The sequence below is a fragment of the Onychomys torridus genome, chromosome 12, assembly GCF_903995425.1.
Source record: "Onychomys torridus chromosome 12, mOncTor1.1, whole genome shotgun sequence".
In the NCBI taxonomy this organism is placed as follows: domain Eukaryota; kingdom Metazoa; phylum Chordata; class Mammalia; order Rodentia; family Cricetidae; genus Onychomys; species Onychomys torridus.
The window spans coordinates 37,894,814-37,908,757 of NC_050454.1; the positions used below are offsets into that span (position 1 = coordinate 37,894,814).

Below are 13,944 nucleotides of genomic sequence, written 5' to 3' on the forward strand. Positions count from 1 at the left end.
TAGTATGTACTCACTCATAGGAGGATACTAGATGTAAAACAAAGATGTCTAGACTACTACACAACTCCAGGGAGGCTACCTAGAAAATGGGACCCTAGGAAAGACACAGGGATCACACAATGACAGGGAAATAGATGAGATCTACATGAACAACCTGGAGGAGAGTGGGAGTAATGAAGGGCAAGATTTGAGGGAAAGAAAGCTTAGAGGAGGAGGAGATCCCAGCTGGATCAAGAACAGAAAGGGAGAACAAGGAATAACAGACCATGATAAATGAAGACAACATTAGAACAGGAATAGGCAGAGTGCTGGAGAGGTCCCCAGAAATCCACAATGATCCATCCTTTGTAGACTGCTGGCAATGGTCAAGAGAAAGCCTGATCTGACCTAGTATGTTGATCAGATAGCCAGACACCCTAACAGTTGTGCTGGAACTCTCATCTAATAACTGATGGAAGTGGATGCAGAGATCCTCAGCCAGGCTCCCGGTGGAGCTGCAGGAGTCCAATTATTGAGAAAGAGGAGGGACTGTAAGAGCGTGAATTGTTGAGTCCAAGATTGAAAAAGCACAGGGACAAATAGCCAAATGAATGGAAGCACATGAATTATGAACCAAAGGCTGTGGAGCCTCCACTGGATCAGGCTCTCTGGATAAGTGAGACAATTGAATAGCTTGATCTGTTTGGGAGGCATCCAGAATGTGGGACCAGGACCTGTCCTTAGTGCATGAGCTGGCTGTTTGGAACCTTGGGCTTACACAAGGACACTTTGCTCAGCCTGGAAGGAGGGGGCTGGACCTGCCTGTACTGAATCCACCAGGTTTAAATGAATCCCCAGGGGATTCTTGGCATTGGAGGAGATGGGAATAGAGGGGAGGGGATGGGGGGAAGGTGGGGTTGGCGGCGGGAGGGTGGAGGACAGTGGAACCCATGGCTGATGTGTAAAATTAAAACACAAATATAATAATAATAATAAAAGTTTAAAAAAAAGAAGAAGAAATAACCATCCTGACTAACCACAGTTACATGTGTGCCTAGAAGATGGACTATATACACAAGATAAAAACACAGGCAGTGGGAAAATACCCATACTTGTTTTCAGGGAGGAAATGTAGTGGCATATGAGAAAACTTACAGATAGAAGCTATAAGTTGTTGGAGTGTGTGGTTCTGTAAGCCTTGCTTGACAAGGTTTGCCCATCTGAGAGTTTTTCACCTGGTAGGTTGACACCTAAATTATTAATTGCCATCTGTTATTTTTATGTCATGGCCTGTGACACTCTAGGACTCTAGATTGACCAACTTAGGCCCCTGTATGTGGATGACAGTTGTGTAGCTTGGTCTTTTTTTGAACCCCTAAAGAGAGATCAGGGCCTGTCCCTGGCACATGAGCTGGCTTTTGGGAACCTAATCCCCATACTTTGATGCCTTTCCAGCATTGATTCATGGAGAGGACCTTGGTTCTGCCTCAACTTGATAAACCATGCTTTGCTGACTCCCATGTGAAGGTTTCACCTTGCTGAACAGAGGAGGAATAGATGGTAGGGTGGATGTGATGTGGCAGGGGGTGGGGAGGTAAATGGGAGGAGAAGAAGAAGGGAAAACTGTGGTCGGTGTATAAAATAAATGAAAAAAAATTAAAAACAGAAAAAATATTTTTCCAATGCAAGAAAGGATTTTTGTTGCTTAGAAGTAAATTTAGATAGCGTATCTGTTCTATCATTTCAAGAATATAGATGGATTAATCATTTCATTTGACTTATAATTGATACCTTCAGTTTTTCAAAGATATGGAGCATATGTAAGGACAGTTATAATAGCAATACTACATTTGCTCTGCTATTAGTGAACAACGCCCAGCAGATTGGATGTATCCTACTGGGAGTTTTTGCCAGCATTTAGGGACTTTCAGTGTTCATCTCAAAAACAGGATTGAAGATAGGAAGAAATAAATATCATTCTCTCCAAACTCTGTATCTTAAGGGAAATTGACATGGAAAGAACAATTCTTGATATCCTTGTTCCTTCACTTAAAGTATTCTTCAGAAGGATATTTTCTTAAGTCCCCGGGTGAGAGATAACACTTTATTTTCCTTTCTTTAAAAAAAAAAAAAAAAAGTTAAACGATTCCTGCATCAAATATGAAGTCTTTCCCAAACATATTTATCAATATAAAGGGAAATATCTTTTCAGGGCATTTATCTTATTAATAGAACACAAAGCAGTTTCAACTGGAGGAGCTAACTCACTATGGACCCACAGTTACCTGTTTGTAGACCAAAGATTTGATCTCCATAATGAGATTTTGTGAAGTCTATTCAGGTAGTCTCTAAATATGCTTCTTATTAACAGCAGTGGGGAGTTTAGCTTTATTGACTACTGAGGGGTACTGCATCATAGAAAACCTACTACATTTTAGTGAAACCTTAAACCAAATTTTGTAAAATTGTATATGAATAAGAGTAAGTCAAAGGTGGACTCACATATTATGAATATTTAGGTTCTGTATACTTAATTAAGATAATGTTATAAAGCCAATCTGCCAAAAATTCAGTCAATGTTTAAATGAATATTATTTTAAAATATCCTAGAATCCTAGTTAAATTTATCAGAGGTGTGTGACATCCAGGCAGTATCTTCCTGCTTCCTCACATGGTTCTTGGTTCACATAAGCATTCCTGGAATCATGAAGAAAGGAGGAGTCCACCACACTGGGAACATCAGTTACATTAGTAAGTTTCTGGTAGATAACAAGTATAATCTTACAATTTTTGGAGATGAGATGTTTGAATTTACTTCAAACATACAGCTTTCATTAATGTCTTTACAAGCCTAATAAAACTATAAACAGAATTTCCTTTCTCTATTCTCAGAAAAAAAAATGGAAAAGGAAATACTTCTCAGGATAGTGTCTCTATTTAAATGAAACAATCCCTAAATAACTTTCTGTGTAACATTCAATTTCTCCATATTTTTACTTCTTTAAGATTATTCTTGCTTTTATTTAACTCTGTGTTCCAATGGTTCTCCTTTTTTTTTTAGTTTGTTATGATGATTCTTGGAAAATTACTTTCAGGAGAACACAAATATGAGCATGAGGACTTTAGTTAAATCCATAATAAAATGGTAAGGAAAAAAATTTAAAAAATGTATTGGTACAAGCCTATTTGTTGGGTCTTATAACAACCCATGGCTGTCTCTTGTTTAGACATTCATACCTTCTGTGGACAGTTGACCTATCCCTCTTTTAGTTTACCAATGCAGTGTGGTGTACACACAAACACAGTATGTCCAGGATTCTGCATATGCTGGCATTACAGAAACGCAATGTGGTGGTGGTGTCTCCAATTCCCTCCTCCTTGGTTTCTTCTGGATCTGTCTTCACTTGCTGACTTATGCATTCATGAACACATGTTGATCATTGTTTCTTTTCTTCTTTATCTATGTTCTTTGTTTTTTCTTTCTTTCATTCTTTTTTTAAGCTTCTTTATAATGAACTGTGAAAGTGGACATCCTAACTCCCAAAAAGAGACATCAGAGGTTTGAGTTTTCACAAGGATCATCTGTACAGAGTCACACATTACATCCCCTGGGAGCACCTTCCCACAGTAGTCTGTGAACAGGCTCTCCATCGTGTGTGCAGCTTGGCCACAAACTTAGTGACTTTTCTAGTCTCTGTGTTCAAATGCCTGATGAGAAGCAACTTAAAGAGGGAAGGACTTTCATTTTAAAAAGTAAATTAATTTTTTTTTATGTATTTGGGTGTTTTGCCTACTGGAGGTCTGTGTGTTCCCTGTCCTCAGGGGCCTGAGAAGAGTGTCAGATCTTCTAAAACTGGACTTACATATGGTTGTGAGTCACCATGAAGGTGCAGGGACTGAACCAGGATCCTTTAAAATAGCAGCTAATGCTCTTAACCACTACGCCATTTTCCCATCTCCTATATTTCTTTCCTTCTCACTGTTTCTGTTTGTATACATTGCAAACTTCAGCACTTAAACAGAATCCAGTTATTGAAAACATTAGCCTTTCTTTCTACTGTTGTGTTTTTTGATGATACATTCTGCCTTCACTCTGAAAATTTCATTCATCAAATTGAAAGGAACTTACTGGTTGTTTTCTATAATTTTGTTGAGAGGAAATAAAAAAAAGTCTATTAGAAAGCTATGATGTTGTAAGGAACAGAAAAAAAGCAGAAATAAGATTTATTACTTGGCTATGAATATGTTAAGATGAAAGAATTATGTGCATAAGTAATACCAAAGACATATTAAGTATCCTTATCAAATAAACCATTTGAAAGACTGATGTGTATATATAAAATGAAAGTCGAAAGGATTTCATCTAGAAGAAGAAAGAAGATGAGAAAAGAGGGAGGAAAATGGGAGAAGTTCTTGGGTGTATTTTCAAAGGACAGAATGACAATGACGTTACATAAACTGTCACTTTGTATTAGAATATTTATTAATAATAAAATATCAAATCTTATGGAAAATAGAAATTTTTTTCAACCTGAGCTAGTGTCTTTTTAAGACATTTTAGTATAAGCCTGGCAGGGTGCCCTGTGCCTTTAATCCCAGCAATCTGGAGACAGAAGCAGGTGGATCTGAGTTTGAGGCCAGCCTAGTCTGCATATTAGCACCAGGATAGCCTGGGATAGAGAAAGACAAACCGTATTTCATAAAATCAAAAACAAGCAAACAATCAAAAAGCCATTTTAGTATAAAGTGTATTACGTATTTTATCATTCTAAATTCTGTATACAATCTCTCTCTCTCTCTCTCTCTCTCTCTCTCTCTCTCTCTCTCTCTCTCTCTCTTTCACACACACACACACACACACACACAAACAGAGACAACACATACAGAAAAAATGAGACCAGGTAAATTAGTGTCTGTTTTCCCATTCATGTTTCAGATAATTGGATGCTGAAAGTTTCTACATTAAAACTGTTCAGAAATTACTTTCTGTTAATGGCGTGTTTAAAAAGCAGACATATGACACCTTCCTATCTGTTGATTGTGGAGTATCTGTAGCACAGGAAAGTGGTCTTAATCTAGTCCTGTTCTTACTGAGTCTTAGTCACATTTTAAAAAAATCTCCTCCCTCCTTGCAGTGAGCAGCCTGAGGGGGTATGATGGAAGGAAACAGGACCCTGCTGACTGAGTTTGTTCTCAGAGGAATAACAGATCGTCCAGAGCTGCAAGTCCCCCTCTTCCTGGTGTTCTTCTTCATCTATGTCATCACCATGGTGGGAAACCTTGGCTTAATCTTCCTCATCCAGAAGGATCCCCATCTTCAGACTCCCATGTAACTTTTCCTTGGAAATTTAGCCTTTGCTGATGCCTGTACTTCATCCTCTGTGACTCCAAAGATACTTATAAAAGTTTTAAATAAGAATGACATGATATCACTGGGTGAGTGTTTCTCCCAATTTTACTTTTTTTGTTCAAGTGCAACTGCAGAATGTTTCCTCCTGGTAGCGATGGCCTATGACCGCTATGTAGCCATATGCAACCCTCTGCTTTATCTACTGGTGATGTTGAACAGACTCTGTTCAGTTCATAAGTGTGTCATATCTAATTGGACTTCTACATGCCTTACTTCATGTTGGATTGTTATTTAGGTTAACATTTTGTAGTTCCAATATAATAGATCACTTTTACTGTGATGTCTTGCCACTCTATACAATTTCTTGCATTGACCCATCAATTAACTCATTGATCATTTTCATTTTTGCAATTTGTATGCAAGTGAGTACTTTTATGTGCATTATAGTTTCTTATATGCGTGTGCTCTTTGTCATCCTGAAAACAAAGTCCGAGAAGGGTAGAAGCAAAGCCTTCTCCACCTGCAGTGCCCATCTGGCATCTGTCTCTTTGTTCTATGGCACCCTCTTTGTCATATATGTGCTCTCTGGATCTGACACAGACAATTATCAGGGAAAAATGTATTCATTGTTCTACACCATTATCATTCCTCTGCTAAACCCCTTTATATACAGCCTAAGAAATAAAGAAGTTTTAGATGCCTTAAGAAAACTCACAAAATGATGACTATTTCTGAAAACGCAAAGGTGTTTTCTATCACCTGATTCCCTGTTTAAATTCATCATAATATTTGGCCCTGTATTTTGCACATAATAGGGATTTTGTTTTACATAATGCCAAGTAAAGCAATAAAATGTAGACTAAAAAGCTTGTATTATTGTTATTATTATTATTATTATTTATAAAATAGTGAAGTCATTAAGTAAAGGTAGAGTATTAATTGTTTTTTAATTCACACACAAAGAAGAACAGAAATTGTCCACAAATTATTGTCTTCATATAATTAATTAATTCTTCTTTTCCTAATAGATGTTTTTGTTTATTATTGAAACAAAACTCCAAATGTATGGATTTGATTTCTACTTTTCTTTTATTGATTATTCTTTGTTTCATAAATGTATGCATTGCACATGATCATAAGTACCACCAGCTGTCGCCCGCCATCCTCCCACACCCCTGTCGATTCTCTTCTTCCTGTCCAACAGAGCCCTCCCTGCTCTCATGTCTGTCTGTGCAGGCATCCTCCCCTCTGTGTGTTCATGATTCCAATGACCATGCTGAACACAGAAGGTAGTGTTTCACAGAACCCTCCTCTTCCTCTGGCTTTCTGTTTCTTCTCCCACTCGTCCATCATGTTCCTTAAGCCTGTTAGAGTTGTCCCATTCAGGACTGTGGACTCTAGAGTTGCTTATTTTCAGCACTGTGGTCAGTTTTTTTAAACTTTGTTTTTGGAAAGTTCATATATAAATACAGTATTTAGACCACTTCCATTCGCTGTCTTCCTCATCCAATTTTTTTTTCTGTCACCCCCATCCTCTCACATTCAAAAGCCCCATTTTGAGTCTCTGAATTAACCATTGTCTTCCACAATAAGAAGCTTCCATGACCAAGGCTGAAAACTGCACTAGTCTATGGCTAATAATCCATCCATTTAGAAAGTAGTTTGACCTCATGTCCATTTAGCACAATAAGAAGTGGTAAATCCAACCCCACAGGGCTTGAGACCACCCTAGCCAGGTGCTTTTGGTCATGTTTACAGTACCAGGAATGCATTCATTCTTGAAGTTGGTATAAGATCCAATCACTAGGCCATTGATTAGCCCCTAGCAGTCATCCTGACACTAATCAGTGGACACAAATTGCTTGACAGGTGTCAGGGCCATTGATGAGTGTTTTTCCACTGCAGCCTCAATAGCACCTTCTACGACTCTGAGGGCTGGGACTACTCTCGGGGAGAGAGCTTCTTGCTTGTCTCCAGGCTGTTGTCTCTCTGTTCTTGGTCAAGAGTGCAGTGTCTTCAGTAATAGAGTCTCACCATGTAGTTCTGGTCAGCACCTAAGAGAAAATGCAACAACTTCACTTTGGGATCTGCTGGTCCCTCCACCGTTAACTCATGGAGAACTATCCTGCACTTGACATTGATATTTTTCTTTAAATACCCATGGATTCTAGTATCAGCAGTGACCAGCAAGTCAAAGTCCCTCAGTTAAAATATCTTTTATTATAGCTATCTATATTGTTAATATTTTAACTCACTCTCAGAGTAGTAGTTTTCCTTGTTTACTCAACTAAAACCTAGTACTTCAAATCTTCTTAATTTTTTCTCTCAGATTTCCTGACATGTGATTATACAATCTGTACATAATAGGGATAGTTTTATTTTTATAATAAGTGTATATTACACATATCATACTGTATTTGATGGAGCCTAAAACACAAAACAAAGAAACAACAAAGCGCATACTAGCAGTAACGTGAATATTCCACTCTAAATACTCAACATCAGACATCAGAACGTTTGTACTTTTTTCATTTGACAGTGGTTGACTTTGCCTTTGGTCAACACTATTGGCCTTGCATTGCAATTTTCTGTAAGATTTTAAACTTTAGTTATCTGACAGTTATTTACATAGGGCATTCATCCCATCACCCGTTTTCCCCCATTCCGTTCCCTCTGGATACCTTCTTCTTACCTAGTGGCAGGTTTCTGTGTCGCTTTCTCAAACACCCACAGTTTTGGTTTACTCTCAGCTTTACTTACCCCATGTGCACTTTCACACCCCATTTGTACCTTACCAACCTTGGTATTTTCTCTTTTCACTTTGTTTGTGTTTTAATGGCCACATCAAGACTTCACCCCAAATCTCCACATCCTGTGCCTCCTCTCCTGCTCTCTGGCCTGTAAAGATGCCCTCTCAAACTTAATCACAAAAATGAAAAAATTTCAAAACTAAGTTCCTCAATTAGGGGTAACACTTAGAGTTTCTCTGAGTTACATCTCTTCTTATACTATTTTTAGCTCTACCCATGTTCCAGGAATTTCCAATCCATTTTGTTTGCAGTTCAACTGAAGAGAATTGAATTATGAGATATATATATATATATATATATATATATATATATATATATATATATATATATAAATATATATATATATGTATATATATATGTGTGTGTATATATATATATATATATAGTATATTAATTTTCTACCCATAATTTGCTGACTGTCTTGGTTGATTATATTTCCCAGATACTGTACACAGAGCAGCAATGATCATGGGTATTCTGGTATCTGCATCAGAGAGTGTAGAGTTATTTGGGTATATGCACAGCAATGGTATAGCTGGATCTTATGATACTTCCTTTCTAGCCTTTTGAGAAACCTGTGTACTTGCTTCCCTGGTTGTTGCACATGTTTACAATCTCTCCAAATGATCATAATGGTTCCTCTTTCTTCATGTCATATGAGCATTTATTTTCTTTTTTACATTAATTTTTTCTTTTATAATTCCATAAATTAATACATAATGTTTCTTCTTCAAAATCTCTCTCAATGTCCTCTCCAATTCTCTTCCATCTCTTACCAAGTCCCTTCTTCTTCCCAAGTGATGCCATTAAAATATTAATAAACTGAATCCAAGAACACATCAGAAAATCATCCACAATAATCAAGTAAGCTTCATCCCAAAGATGCAGGGATCGTTCAACATATGAAGATATGTCAATGTATTCTACCATATAAAAAACTGAAATAAAAAATCCCACATAATCATCTCATTAGATGCTGAAACAGCCTTTGACAAAATTCAACACTCCTTCATGATAAAGGTCTTGGAGAGATCAAGGATACAAGGAACATATCTATACATACTAAAAGCAATATACAGCAAGTTGACATCCAACATCAAATTAAATGGAGAGAAACTCAAAACGATTCCACTAAAATCAGAAACAAGACAACAAGGCTATCCAATCTCTCAATATCTATTCAATACAATACTCAAAATACAACAAAATTGCAAAGGAGGAAGTCAAACTTTTGCTATTTGCAGATGATATTATAGTATACATAAGTGACCCCAAAAATTCTACCAGGGACCACCTACAGTTAATAAACACCTTCAGTGATGTAACTGAATACAATATTAACTAAAAAAAATTCACCAGCTCTCCTATGTACAAATCATAAATGGTCTGAGAAAATCAGGGAATCACACACTTTGCAATAGCCACAAATAAAATAAAATATCTTAGGATAACTCTAACCAAACAAGGGAAAAACATTGTGTAACAAGAACTTTAATTCTTTCAAGAAAATAATTGGAGAACATATCAGAAAATGCAGAGAACTCTCATGCTCATGGATAGGTAAGATTAACATAGTAAAAGTGGCAATTTTACCAAAAGCAATCTACAAGATTCAATGCAATCCCCCTCAAAAATCCAACACAATTCTACGTAGCCCTCAAATGAACAACAGCCAATTTCATATGAAAAAATAAACAGGATAGTTTAAACAATCCTATCCAATAAAGGTATCACCAACCTTGATTTTAAGCTCTACTATAGAACTATAGAAATAAAAACATTATGATATTGGCATAAAAACACACAGTTATATTAGTGGAATCTAAGCAAAGACCCTCATATAAATCCACATATCTATGAAGGCCTGATTTAAAAAAAAAAAAAGCCAAAATTATACAATGAAAAAAAGAAAGCATCTTCAACAAATAATGCTGCCCTAACTGGATGTCAGCATATAGAAGAATGCAAATATATCCATATCTATCACCCTTCACAAAATTCACATCCAAGTGGATCAAAGACCTCAACATAAATCTAGTTACAATGAACCTGATAGAAGAGAAAGTGGGAAGTAGTCTTGAACACATTGACATAGGAGTCAACTTCCTGAATAGAATACCGTAGCACAGACACTGAGAACAACAATTAATAAATGGGACCTCCTGAAACCAAAAAGCTTCTGTAAGAAAAGGACACTGTCAATAAGACAAAACAGCAGCCTACAAAACAGGAAAAAATCTTCACCAACCCCACACTTGACAGATTATATATATATATAAAGAACTGAAGAAACTAGACATGAAAATACCAAACAATCCAATTAAAAAATGGGGTACAAATATAAACAGAGAATTATCAACAGAAGAATCTCAAATGGCTGAGATACACTTAAAGAATTGTTCAACATCCTTAACTATCAGGTAAATGCAAATCAAAATGCTCTGAGATACTATCTGACACTTGTCAAAATGGTTTAGATCAAATACACTGATGACAGCTTATGTTGGAGAGGATGTGGAGCAAGGGGAACACTCTTTCACTGTTGGTGGGAGTACAAACTTGTACAGCCAATTTGGAAATCAGTATGGCGGTTTCTCAGAAAATTGGAAATCAATCTACCTCAAGATTCACCTATATCAATTTTGGATATATACCCAAGGAATTCTCAATCATACCACAAGGACACTTGCTTGACTCTGTTCATATGTAAATTGGAGGCAGCATCAGGGCAGAGTGGGAACATGAGGGATTAGGAGGGTTGGGAGCAAGATGGAGGGAGAGAGTAATGGAAGATGTATCTTCATGGGTGGTCATTTCAGGGTTAGCAAGAAGCCAGGTGCCAGGGAAACTCCCAGGAATCCACAAGGATAACCCTAGCTAAGACTCCTAGCAATAGTGGAAAGGATGGTTGAACTTGCCTTCTCCTGTAATCAGATTGGTGACTACCCTTATTGTCATTAAAGAGCCTTTATCAAGTAATTGATGAAAGCAGATCCAGATATCCACAGCTAAGCACTGGAACAAGCCTCAGGAGTCCTGTTGAAGAGAAGGATGAGGGAGTGTATGAGCAAGGTCGTGAAGAGGAAACCAAGGAGACAGCTAACTTGAGCTAGTCTGAACACATGGACTATGGACTGACAGCTACAGAGCCTACATGGGACCAACCTAGCTCTCAGCAGGTGTGTGACAGTTGTGTGGTTTGGTCTGTTTGTGGAACTCCTAGCAGTGGATCAGGAACTGTCCCTCTGCTTAATCTGGCTATTGGAATATTAAAAATCAAGAATACAGAAAGCACACATTCAAAAAATATGGACTAAACAGGTACAATTGGTGTAACAACTTTAATATATTGTGTATATATACATACATGCATGCAATAGTAGTTTTTGACAAAAAAACATGAATTTAAAGGAGAGCAGAGAGAGTACATGAGAGTGTTTGGATGGAAGTTAGGAAAGGGAAAAATATTGTAACTAAATTATACTCTTAAAAATGTTCTATGACTATCTCTAATCTTAAAGTTCTAAAATTGAAAAACACTCATCCAAATATATTTACATTGTTAAAGATATTGTCTTACAATTTTGCAACAATTCTATGGATTTATTGTGACCATTCACATTACATATCCAGAAGCATCACATGTTGTTTTTTATGCAATCCAATAACAACAAAAGTAATATATTTCTATGTGTGCACATGACAGCATACCTATATCTGCATAAACAAAGCACAGAATTTTCCTGATCCACATGTACTTAGAAAAGCTATAACATTTTTTAAAGATGGGTAAGTCACTGTAAACTTTATTGAGAACTGGAAATTTATGGTTGCATCTATTTATGAGTACAAAATGATGTTTTGATAGATGCACACAGTACTTAATGACTAGCCATTGTTATCACGTGGGGAAGATGTCCCAAATATCTTCTTATCCCACTGAAACTTTCCCTTAACAATCATTCCTCAGTCTGTCAACTCTCCAGGCTCTGATAACTGCATATTTACTCTTCTGTGTGTCTCACTGTTTTAGATTCTGCATTGAAGTGAAACTAGGAAATACTGGGCTTTCTGGGTTGTATGATTTCATTTGACATATCTTCCAGATACATCTATGGTTTTCCAAGGGACAGAGTTTCCATCTTTTGAATAGTATTCTTTCATGAGTACATGCGTATGTACACCTCATTTGCTTTGTCAGTCCACCCATTAGTGGGCATGTGGACACTTTAATACAGTGGGCATTGTGAAGAATATTGTAGTGGACATGAGAATTCAGACCTCACCTCAGAGCACAGATATAATAGGGTTTCTTGTTGTTTTATAGAACCAGTTCAACCTGTTAAGAACATACATGATTTTGACTCTAAGATGTTGATCAAATAACTATTCTTAATCTTAATTTCATCACTGGCAAAGCAAAGTTACTAATGAGTACCTACAAAGTTTCCCAAAGATTCAAGTGGGAGACTGAAAGGGAAGTTCTTGTCATTGGTGACAAAATAGAGACACATGTAATGGTGACTTGAATTGTACTGGTGGTTGTTTTACTTATTGGTAAATGAAGCTGCGCATGTCTTTTGCAAGAGAATAGAGTTTGAGGAGGGCAAAAATGAAATGTGTGCTATTCACAGGAATTTTAATTTAGCTCAGTTCACAAAACAACTTTTACACATAGTTCATTGCATCTTTAAGTTTACATGGAAGTTGACAGAGTGAATGAAGGGAAAAATACCAGCACAGGTAATCCATTTTAAAGAAATTGCCTCCATTTTCAAGGATAATTATAACATTTTATAGCCAAATGCATCAGACTGAAACATTAAGCCATTGGACTCTTCCTTCCTAACCATGATACAACTTTGAGGTCTGACTATGTCAACACTCTCATCTTCTCTGATGTTCTCAAGTTTCATTTACAGCATTGCATTTGAGTCTTTTCTTTTTAAGAATACATTTTTTCATGAAGAGCACATTAGTTACAATCCAGTTGCTGTAATAGAATATGCTAGACCATCAATTTAAGAGGGAAAGGATAGTTTCGGTTTCATAGTTCCATGATGATACAGTCCTTCGTGGCAGTAAGGTCAAAGCAACAGGAGTTTGGAGCAGGTGGCACATTGCTGTCAGGAAACAGAGCAATAAGAGAGTGTAGGGCCAGACTAGAAAGCCTCAAAAGCATATGATCAATGAAATGATCAGTTTCTTCAAGCTGTGTCTGCACATCCTAAAAGTTCTGGCCTTTCCAAATAGCAACACTAGGTAAATTCAAACCAATGACCCCATCTTAAATATTTCCTATTCAAACCAAAGCATGCCAGCCTTCATCCCAATATGCTGATGGTCCACACTTGATGCATACAGCATTCAACATAACTTTAATGGCCTCATTATCTTAATCAGTCTGAGCACTAGTCAAAAGTCCAAAATCTTAAGGCAGATTCTGTAGTGATGTATTGTGTGCCCTAATAAACTTGCATGGGGATCAGAGGAAAGAGCCAGCCACTAGATTAGGCATAGAGGTCAGGAGGTAGTGGCACACACCCTTAATCCTATCACTCAGGAGGCAGAGATCCTTCTGGATCTCTGTGAGTTCAAGGCCACACTGAAACCAGGGCCAGGCAGTGGTGGCACATACCTTTAATCCCAGTACTGGGAAGCACACACGCCTTTAATCCCAGGAAGTGATGTCAGGCCAGAGAAAGGTTTGAGGAAACAGGAACTCACTCACTTTAGGCTGAGGATTTCATAGAGGTAAAAACTAGTGCCTGGCTACTCTGCTTCTCTGATCTTTCAGCTATCACC

General features: G+C 37.2%; 1 pseudogene; it reads left to right on the forward strand.

Moving 5' to 3' along the window:
* Nucleotides 1-5,132: 5,132 nt before the first annotated feature.
* LOC118594158 lies at nucleotides 5,133-6,051 on the forward strand (annotated as a pseudogene).
* Nucleotides 6,052-13,944: the final 7,893 nt, after the last annotated feature.